Here is an 8,805-nt window from a genome sequence, read left to right as displayed (position 1 = left end):
ACGCACCTTATTCTTCTGAAATTAATAAAGGCCGAATTCTTCCAACTAAAAGTTTTGAGAAACACTTATAAATAACCGAACACAAACTTATTGGACGAAAATTAGCAAACCTGCATGGCCATGCAGTTTGTTTTAGGGATAAGCACCAAGAAAGTAGAAGTATAGTACGGACCCAAAGGCGCTCCTGAAAAAAATTCCTTGACTACTTTAAGCACATCTGATCCCACAATGTCCCAACAAGAAATGAAAAAGCTGGCCCCAAAACCGTCAGGCCCTGGGCTACAATCCTCTGAAATTGACTTCATTGCTTCTAAAGTTTCCTCCATAGAATGTAACTTAACAAGATTGGCGTTCTCCTCCTCAGATACAGTAGATTTAACCAACTTTCGTATGTCTTCTTTTGCACCAATATGCACCTTATATTGCAATAGCTTGAGAAAATAATCCACTGTACCATCATGCACGTCAGTTGGAGTCCAAAGCACCTGGCCATCCTGCAACTCCATATGTTCAACCCATGCCTTTCATCTATGATCTCTGAAAACACCATGAAAAAATTTAGTATTTGCATCTCCTTCTTTTATCCATTTCGCTTTAGCCTTTTGAGCCATGAAAATTTCTTCTTTATGAAGCCACTCATGCAACCCCTTTCGAGCTTCCTGTAAAAGAATCTCATCCTCTGCTTTTCCCATCTCAAGAATCTTTCCTTCCAGTTGAATAATCCGGTCTTCCCATCATGAAATATTAGCAAAAATATTCCCAAAGGACGTGCAATTCTACACCTTTAACGATTTCTTCAGACGTTTCAACTTAATGGCCAGATTTTGAAGACCATCAAAATTTGTCGGCACCTCCCAGCTCTTGACCACTACCTCTCGGAACTGAACATGTGTAGTCCACATACGTTGAAAAAAGAAAGGCCTTGGACCATAAAACTGACGAGCAAGTGAATTCTTTAGATGCAGCAGACAATGGTCCGAAGTGCTTCTGGCCAACGTAAACACTTTCGCATATGGAAAACACCGTAAAAATTCCTGATTTACCAGGATCCGATCTAACTTTGCCCATATACAGCCACGCCCTTCTTGCCCATTACACCACGAATATTTTGAACCTTCTTCTTGCGGTTCCATGAAGCCACAATTTATTATACAGTGATTGAAATTATCTTTAACACCCTGTGATTTTAAAAGTCCTCCAATTTTTTCATGATCATCTCGAATGACATTAAAATCCCCTCCAACCACCCAAGGAATATCTTGTCTTTGAATCAACTCCAAATCTCACCAAAGATGAACCCTCCCAGCTTGAAAACAACTCGCATATATAAACGATAATAGCATCTCCTTCTCACCTTTCTTATATATACCAGAAATCTGTTGCTTTGTACTGGAAACCAATTGCATAGATACATTCTTCTGCCAGAACACCATATTTTTCCTTCCTGTTGTTGATTGGACATAAAACTTGCAAACTTCAACTTCCTTGCCCATTTATGTATATGGCACTCCTCAATAAACGGTTCCAAAATAGCCAACACATCAGGATGCGTCTCACAGATATGCTTCTATAATTGAAGAAACGACCTACCCACCCCCCGAGCATTCCACACCAATGTATTTTCTAACATATTAATCATGTTTGGATGACCGAGTAATCATACTCGAAAGAACATTAGCACCTCTTTTCCTCTTCTTCAACTTCACAACTGGCACCTCAACTTCCTGGTCCAACTCCATTCCTGTTCCCTCTCTACTTTTTACCCGTTCAATACCATTTACTTCCTGATTCACACCTTGTACCTCCACTTCTACATTAAAAAGAACATTTGATTCCTCCTCAATTATCACATCCTGTGACCTAATGTTCTCAACATCCAGCTACCTTGTCATTCCCTCCTTAACTCGACATGACTCTAACACTTCTTCAACTAGGTCCTCCCCTACACACTGGATACTTCCATGTTGATCTTGCATGTTTTGTATAGGACACAAACCCATCTCTTTTAAGCATCCATGCTCCCCTGTTTTCTCATTAATATCCATGACACTCTTTGATCTAGAACCACCATCTACCACCAGATCAGCTATTCTTTCTAATTCAGTGTTGACTATTTCTTCTAGAATTAACGACGCTTCTTCTTGGATTTTATCAACCCCATGTGTATCCTTTAGAGAATCTGCTATGTTTATCGAACAGCTTCTTCTTGTATCCCCTTTCGCATTCAATTCCTTATCACTCAACTCCATTCCTCCTCCTTCAATACATAAGCAAGTTTCCCCATCCTGATGTATTACATGTTGGTCATTCACTGTTAAAGATGATACCATCACCCCATTCTGTCTCACGTACAAAATTGGGAAGTTCAATTTCATTTTCCTCCTTTTGTTGAGATTGCACTAGATTCATCTTGTTCACTGACTTCCACACCTGTTTATTCCTCTCAGATCTCTTCAAATCCGCTTTAGACTGAGGGACACTTTTTTTCTGCTGTCTTGCATTCAACTTTTCCCTTCTACACATATTTTTCAAATGACCTTGAATACGACACGTTGAACAATATTCTAGTAAAGTTTCAAATACCACTTCCAAAAAATGACTTCTTGTTTTATTAGGAGGACCAATCCAGAAATAGCTCTTGTGATCTTTAACCACTAGCAATTCTTTTTCAGTAATAGCATAATTAAGTTGAGCTTCTGTTAAGGTCCGACTTGCATAATAAATAACATGAAAAGATTTATATTTTCTCTGCCCCGAAAGAGCCCCAATACAATAATCGCTAGCATCACATATTAATTCAAAAGGTAAATTCCAATCTGGTGATACAATGATAGGTGCTGAAATTAATTTCTTTTTCAATGTTTCAAAAGCATGCAAGCATTCATCAGAAAATTCAAACCGAGTATCTTTAATCCATAGATTGCAAAGAGGTTTAGTAATTTGGAAAAAATTCTTGATAAACCAACGATAGAACCCAACATGACCCAAGAAACTTCTCACGCCCTTCACATTGGTCAATGGTGGGAGTTTGTCAATAACTTCTATCTCTACTCAGTCGACCTCAATTCCCTTGAAGGAAATGCGGTGGCTAAGCACTATTCCCTCCTCGACCATGAAGTGGCATTTTTTCCAATTTAAAATAAGATTTGTCTCCTTACATCTCTGCAAAATCAAAGATAAATTAGATAAACAGTTATCAAAAGAGTGACCAAAAACCGAGAAGTCATCCATAAAGATTTCTAAAAACTTTTCCACCATGTCCAAGAAGATGGACATCATGCATCTTTGGAAAGTGGTTGGCGCATTGCAAAGACCAAAAGGCATGCGCATATATGCAAAAGTGCCATAAGGATAGGTGAAAGTGGACTTCTCTTGACCCTCGGGTGCAATGGCTATTTGATTATAACCGGAATATCCATCTAGAAAACAGTAGTAAGCATGGCCGGCAAGTCTTTCTAGCATTTGATCAATAAAAGGTAAAGAAAAATGATTTTTGCGAGTTGCATCATTCAGTCTTAGATAGTCTATGCATACTCGCCATCCCGTGACCCGAATTAATAATAATCATTATCCAAACTAGATCAATACCTTCAATCTCCAAAGAAATAATCTCCTTGAAAATCCCTATATCAATAACTCGACTCTAATCAACCCCATTTTAATGGTCACATACTAATCAGTCTCCAAAATAAATCAAGCTAGCACACCAAGCCTACAGAATTAAAAACCTAAATCTTATTTCAATTCAGTCATTCAAATCTGTAATTCTAAAACCTTAAATTATACCAGAATAATTTTCCGAAATCTGTAAGATCGATGAACTTAGATACAATAATAAAACAATCGACTCCCGAAGCTTTCAAAACCTAAAATACTAAATGATAACAAATCATTTCCTAAAGTCTGCAAAACCTTAAACTTTTGGTGAAATTCCCGTAAATCTATCCTTAAAGTTTGTTGAACTTACAACCTCCTATTCTAAAGCCTCGTGTCATACATCCACGAAATCGAAAATCTCAAATGTCCTACTCCCCAAATCACCCAGACCATGTCTTTCCTTTCAAACCTTGATATTATGAAAGCAAACCAAGTCGATAAAAGTTCAAGCCTACTACACTAAATATAACAATAGCCTTTTCAATCGTACCATCTTTCTACCATAACTTAATCCTTAACCCACCTTTAACTTCGAATGAAACGAACAAAATAAAATAAACTTAATAAATAAAATAACATAATTTCAATTCAAATAAAATAAAATCAAACAAAATGGAATAAATTCAATTTAGATATAAAAAATAATAATAACAATAACAATTTCAAATTAAACCTTTAAACTTTTCTGGTACTGCACATATGGTTTAACCCATTCTTAGCCATATCTTTAACCAACTCATATAGTCCTTCCTACTATCTAATATTGTAAACCCGACATTGCTCTAAACTCCCATACATCTTTAGAATCTAAACCACAAAAATCTAAACCTTAAATCTTATAAGATTATTTCTTATAGTACACAAAGTAAGCTTGTCGGATCTAAAATCCTTAAACCTCAAAATATCAAAACTCAATCATAAAGTCTCCAAAATTTAAAACCTTAAAGTATCTATAAAATCTGTTCTTATTCTTTACAAATCTACACCTCAAATCTGAAGTTTCTTCCTAAACCCACGGATATCCAAAACTTAAATGTTTTTAGTCTGCAGAACCTCAAACCTATCTTTCGGTCAAACTCGGTCAACTTCAAAAGCTAAACCTTAGATCATTTCCAATTCATGTCCTACACCCTACAAAATAAGCTTACCGAATCTAAAACCTGAAATGTTATAAAAATCATTTCTTAGAATTTGCAAAATCTAAATCCTCAAATCCCATCAAAATCAATCATAAGGTTTTTAGAATCTCAAACTTAAATATCGACATGATCATCCTTAAATTCCTCAAGTCCCTACACTAAAATCTTTGCATCCTATGAACCTACAGAAATCTAAACCTCCAAGGTTTACAGTATGCAGAATTCAAATCTGGCTCTAATACCAACTGTAACGCCCCGGTCCCGCAAGGGTCGGAGAGTTACTTCTTAACACTTAAACTCACCTTTCAACAATATAAAAAAATAGATTTCAAATTCCCAATATCATATAGAAACTTTGATTCAAGCCACTATACTTAAATCATCTCACTCAAAGCCTCAAAATCTTGATCTTCAGCTGAACCATCAAAATATCTGAAAAATATTATGGAGATAAGGGGTGACTTATCAACAACTCAGTAAGCAGAGAACATATACTAGCATGTAAACATGAGCATTTATAAAGTTTGATATGCAGAACAAGACATTTACTTTCAGAATGCAGAAACAACATATTTTCTTTCAGAATGCATAAACAAAACTTGTTACAAAACATCAGAGCGAAATTTTCCAGAAAACAAACTTGTTCTTAAAAATAAAGTCCTTTGGCATATCCAAACTGAAACATTATAGTCATATCATCTCATAGTATCACATCGGGACAAATATCATGTTTAACCCCCGTGGTAGGCTTATAAACCACCATTATACCCGTGGTTGGGCCGTATACCATGTTTCACCCCCGTGGTAGGGTTATAAACCACCATTATACCCGTGGCTGGGCCTTAACAGAAACAGAACGAAACATCATCGGAACCGGATCACATTAAAATACAGAATCAGAACTTCATGCCAACGTTTTCAGATGACACATCATATCAAAACAAAATACTGAATAGCTTCAGATCATTTCACATGTTTGAAATAAACAAAATCCAAAACATCTTCATTTATTCATAGCAAAAACTTTTAGATTTTCATATTCGCTCATTTTGCATAGTTCAAAAACAGAATGCTCAAAATTAGCTCATGTCTACACCAGTCATGACATAAAATAATTTCTCTTATATAAAATTTATGCATATGCAGAACAAACATTTGAGGTCGTTTCATATTTCTTTTCAAACAAACATGCATATTTTCAAAGTCAACCTCATTTCATTTATTTTATGTAAAACTAGTATATGAACCCCGCTTACCTGGACAACATAGCTTTTCAGAATTTTCCTCAAAAATGTAGAGTCGACTATAAATCGTCACCTATAAAAATAATCACATAATTTCCATAAGTTTTCAATCAATCACAGATTTCGATATTTAAGCATAAGCTTCTAAAATAACCTATTTTAATTTCTCAAAACTTAAAACCCTCATAATCCCAAAATACATCATCACTTCCTAAAAATCACCAATATCCACCATGACTAACGTCAAATTCAAAACACCAATATTTAAACCCGAAACAGCCAACAAATTTCATAGCATAAACCAATCACACAAACAACTCCATCATCCAATCCAACCGACCCCCTTACTCCTCGAACTCAGTCCAGCACAACCAACCAATTAACAATAAATATGAGTTAGCGCAGAAATACATTTAAATCTCAAAAATTCTTTGGGAAAATACTTACAATGCTATAATATAATTTTTTAAAGTTCACGGAGGTGCTAGAAGCGGCAACGCAGCAACAAAACAGTGCCAAATGCACTGTGGTCGTGGGTCTCATAAACTCACTTTTGAATGGTGACAAACCAAGACCCGAGATTGCTAGGGTAGAGCTTAGGGATGTCGGTGAAGCTAATGGTGGTGATGGTTGGCCGTGGGTGGCGGCGTAAAGGGCGGTTTAAGGCCAAAAATGTTCAAAACGGAAATGTTGATGGTGGGGTTTCACCGGTGGCAGATCGGAGCTGGGGTTGAGTGCATTGGATTGCTAGGAGGTCGAGGATGAAGTGGTGAAGAAATGGTGGCCGGTGGTGGTGCGCGAGCACAAGGAACGCCGCGGCATAGTGTTGTGCGTGGGGGCAAACGATGCTGCGAAAGGGGCTGAGATTGGAGGGAGGTGGTCGCCGGAGGGTGGGGAAGGCCGTGGGCTGGGCGGTGTCGCCAGACAGAGGAGCACGGCGGCGGGCTGGGGAGGAGATGCAACGCACGGGGAGAGAGGAAGAGAAGTCGTGCAGGAAAGCAGCGGTTCTGAAAGAAAAGAAAGAAAAAGAAAGAAGAAAAAAAAAAAGAAAGAGAAAAAGAAAGAGGAAAAAGAAAAAAAAATGGAGGGAAAAGAATGAGGTCTAATCCTCACAACTTGGGTCACAAAATTCCAGCGAAAATTATTTCAAAACAACAGTTTAAATAAAATTAATTTAAACACAGTGACTAAATAAAATAAAATAATTAAATCTAACAATACAATAATTTTAAAACCCACACACTAATTTAAATTAAGAGAAATTTAAATGCAAAACAATAATTAATATTAATAAAGCATAACAAAATAATTTTCACAACTAAAAAAAATCATAAAATAAACCAACGAGAAATCCAATAAATTTTAAAACATGAGAACTAATATTTAAATTAATTAAAATAATCATTCAGTTAAAATACACTAAAATACGGGATATCACATAATTGTAGGAGAATAAGTTTCAGATATAAACTCTCTGGATTTCTAGGGTTTTACAGCCCCTTTATTCTCCTTAATCTTTTCAGCTTGTTGGTCAGTCGCATCTCACTCTGCTTCTTTCACCTCGGACTCGGCTTCCTTCATCTCAGATTCTATGTTTTGGGCAGCTTCTGCATCTCACTCAGTACTTACTGTTTGCGACTGGTCATATGTTTGTCCACTTCTCAATATTATGGCTTTGACATGTTCCTTCGGATTGGTCACAGTGTTGCTCGATAAAGTCCTTGTTGTCCTCTCGGTAAGCATGTTTAAGAGATAACCGATTTGTGCCTCAAAATTGTGGATTGAAGCCGAGTTGTTTTGGATCACCATATTAGTCTTTGCATGTACTGCAAAATTATATCTTCAAGTGTCAGCTGCTTCTCTTGCTGTGGAAACTGTTTAGGTGGTCTAACCGACACTTGGTTATTGCTCCATGTAAAGTTAGGGTGATTTCTCCATCCAGGATTAAACGTGTTTGAATAAGGATTATTTTAACATTGGAAATTGGACACGTAATGGGCTTGTTCATAACTCGGTTAGGCAAAAGGATTCCCCACTTGGCAATCTACAATTGAATGATTTCCTTCGCAATGATCACAAACAACAATAGTTTGAATAACATTAACGTTCATCTTACCTAGTTGTTGTGATAGATTTGTCATCTGCGCCGCCAATGTGGTAATAGAATCAAGTTCAAAGACTCCAGCCATCTTTCTTGGCGTTGCTTTCTCCGTAGACCATTGATAGTTGTTGGATGCCAATTCTTCCAAAAGTTCAAACGTAGCTTCATGGGTCTTTCTCATTAATACTCCTCTCGCGGCCGCATCAACCATAGATCAATTTGTGGGTCCCAAACTATTGTAAAATGTCTTTACTTCAAACCAAGCTGGGAGGTCTTGATGTGGACACTTGCGCAATAAATCCTTGTATCTCTCACATGCCTCATATAATGATTCACCCTCAAATTGGGTGAAGGTACTAATATCATTCCTTAACTTCGTTGTCTTGGCCAGAGGGAAATATTTTGCTAAGAATTTTTGTGCCAACTCCTCCCAAGTGGTGATGATGCCAGGCGGCAAAGAGTTCAACCAAGTTTTTGCTTTTTCCCTAAATGAGAAAGGAAAAAATCTCAATCGAATTGCATCATCTGTCACTCTGTTGTGTTTAAAAATAAAATTAATTACACTTTGGCCCCTCGAACTTTCACTCAATTCACAATGTGCCTCCGAAACTACTAATTGCATCAAAGTGGCTCCTCGAACTTTCAAAACTTCCCAATTTCCCCC

General features: G+C 36.9%; 1 non-coding gene across 1 annotated transcript; it reads left to right on the top strand.

Moving 5' to 3' along the window:
• Positions 1 to 8,410: 8,410 nt before the first annotated feature.
• On the top strand, positions 8,411 to 8,517 carry LOC118348356. The gene has a single exon (XR_004801450.1). It is a non-coding gene; the product is annotated as a small nucleolar RNA R71 (small nucleolar RNA).
• Positions 8,518 to 8,805: the final 288 nt, after the last annotated feature.

Source organism: Juglans regia, chromosome 4 (assembly GCF_001411555.2).
Source record: "Juglans regia cultivar Chandler chromosome 4, Walnut 2.0, whole genome shotgun sequence".
NCBI lineage: Eukaryota > Viridiplantae > Streptophyta > Magnoliopsida > Fagales > Juglandaceae > Juglans > Juglans regia.
This window is presented reverse-complemented; position numbering and strand designations above follow the sequence as displayed.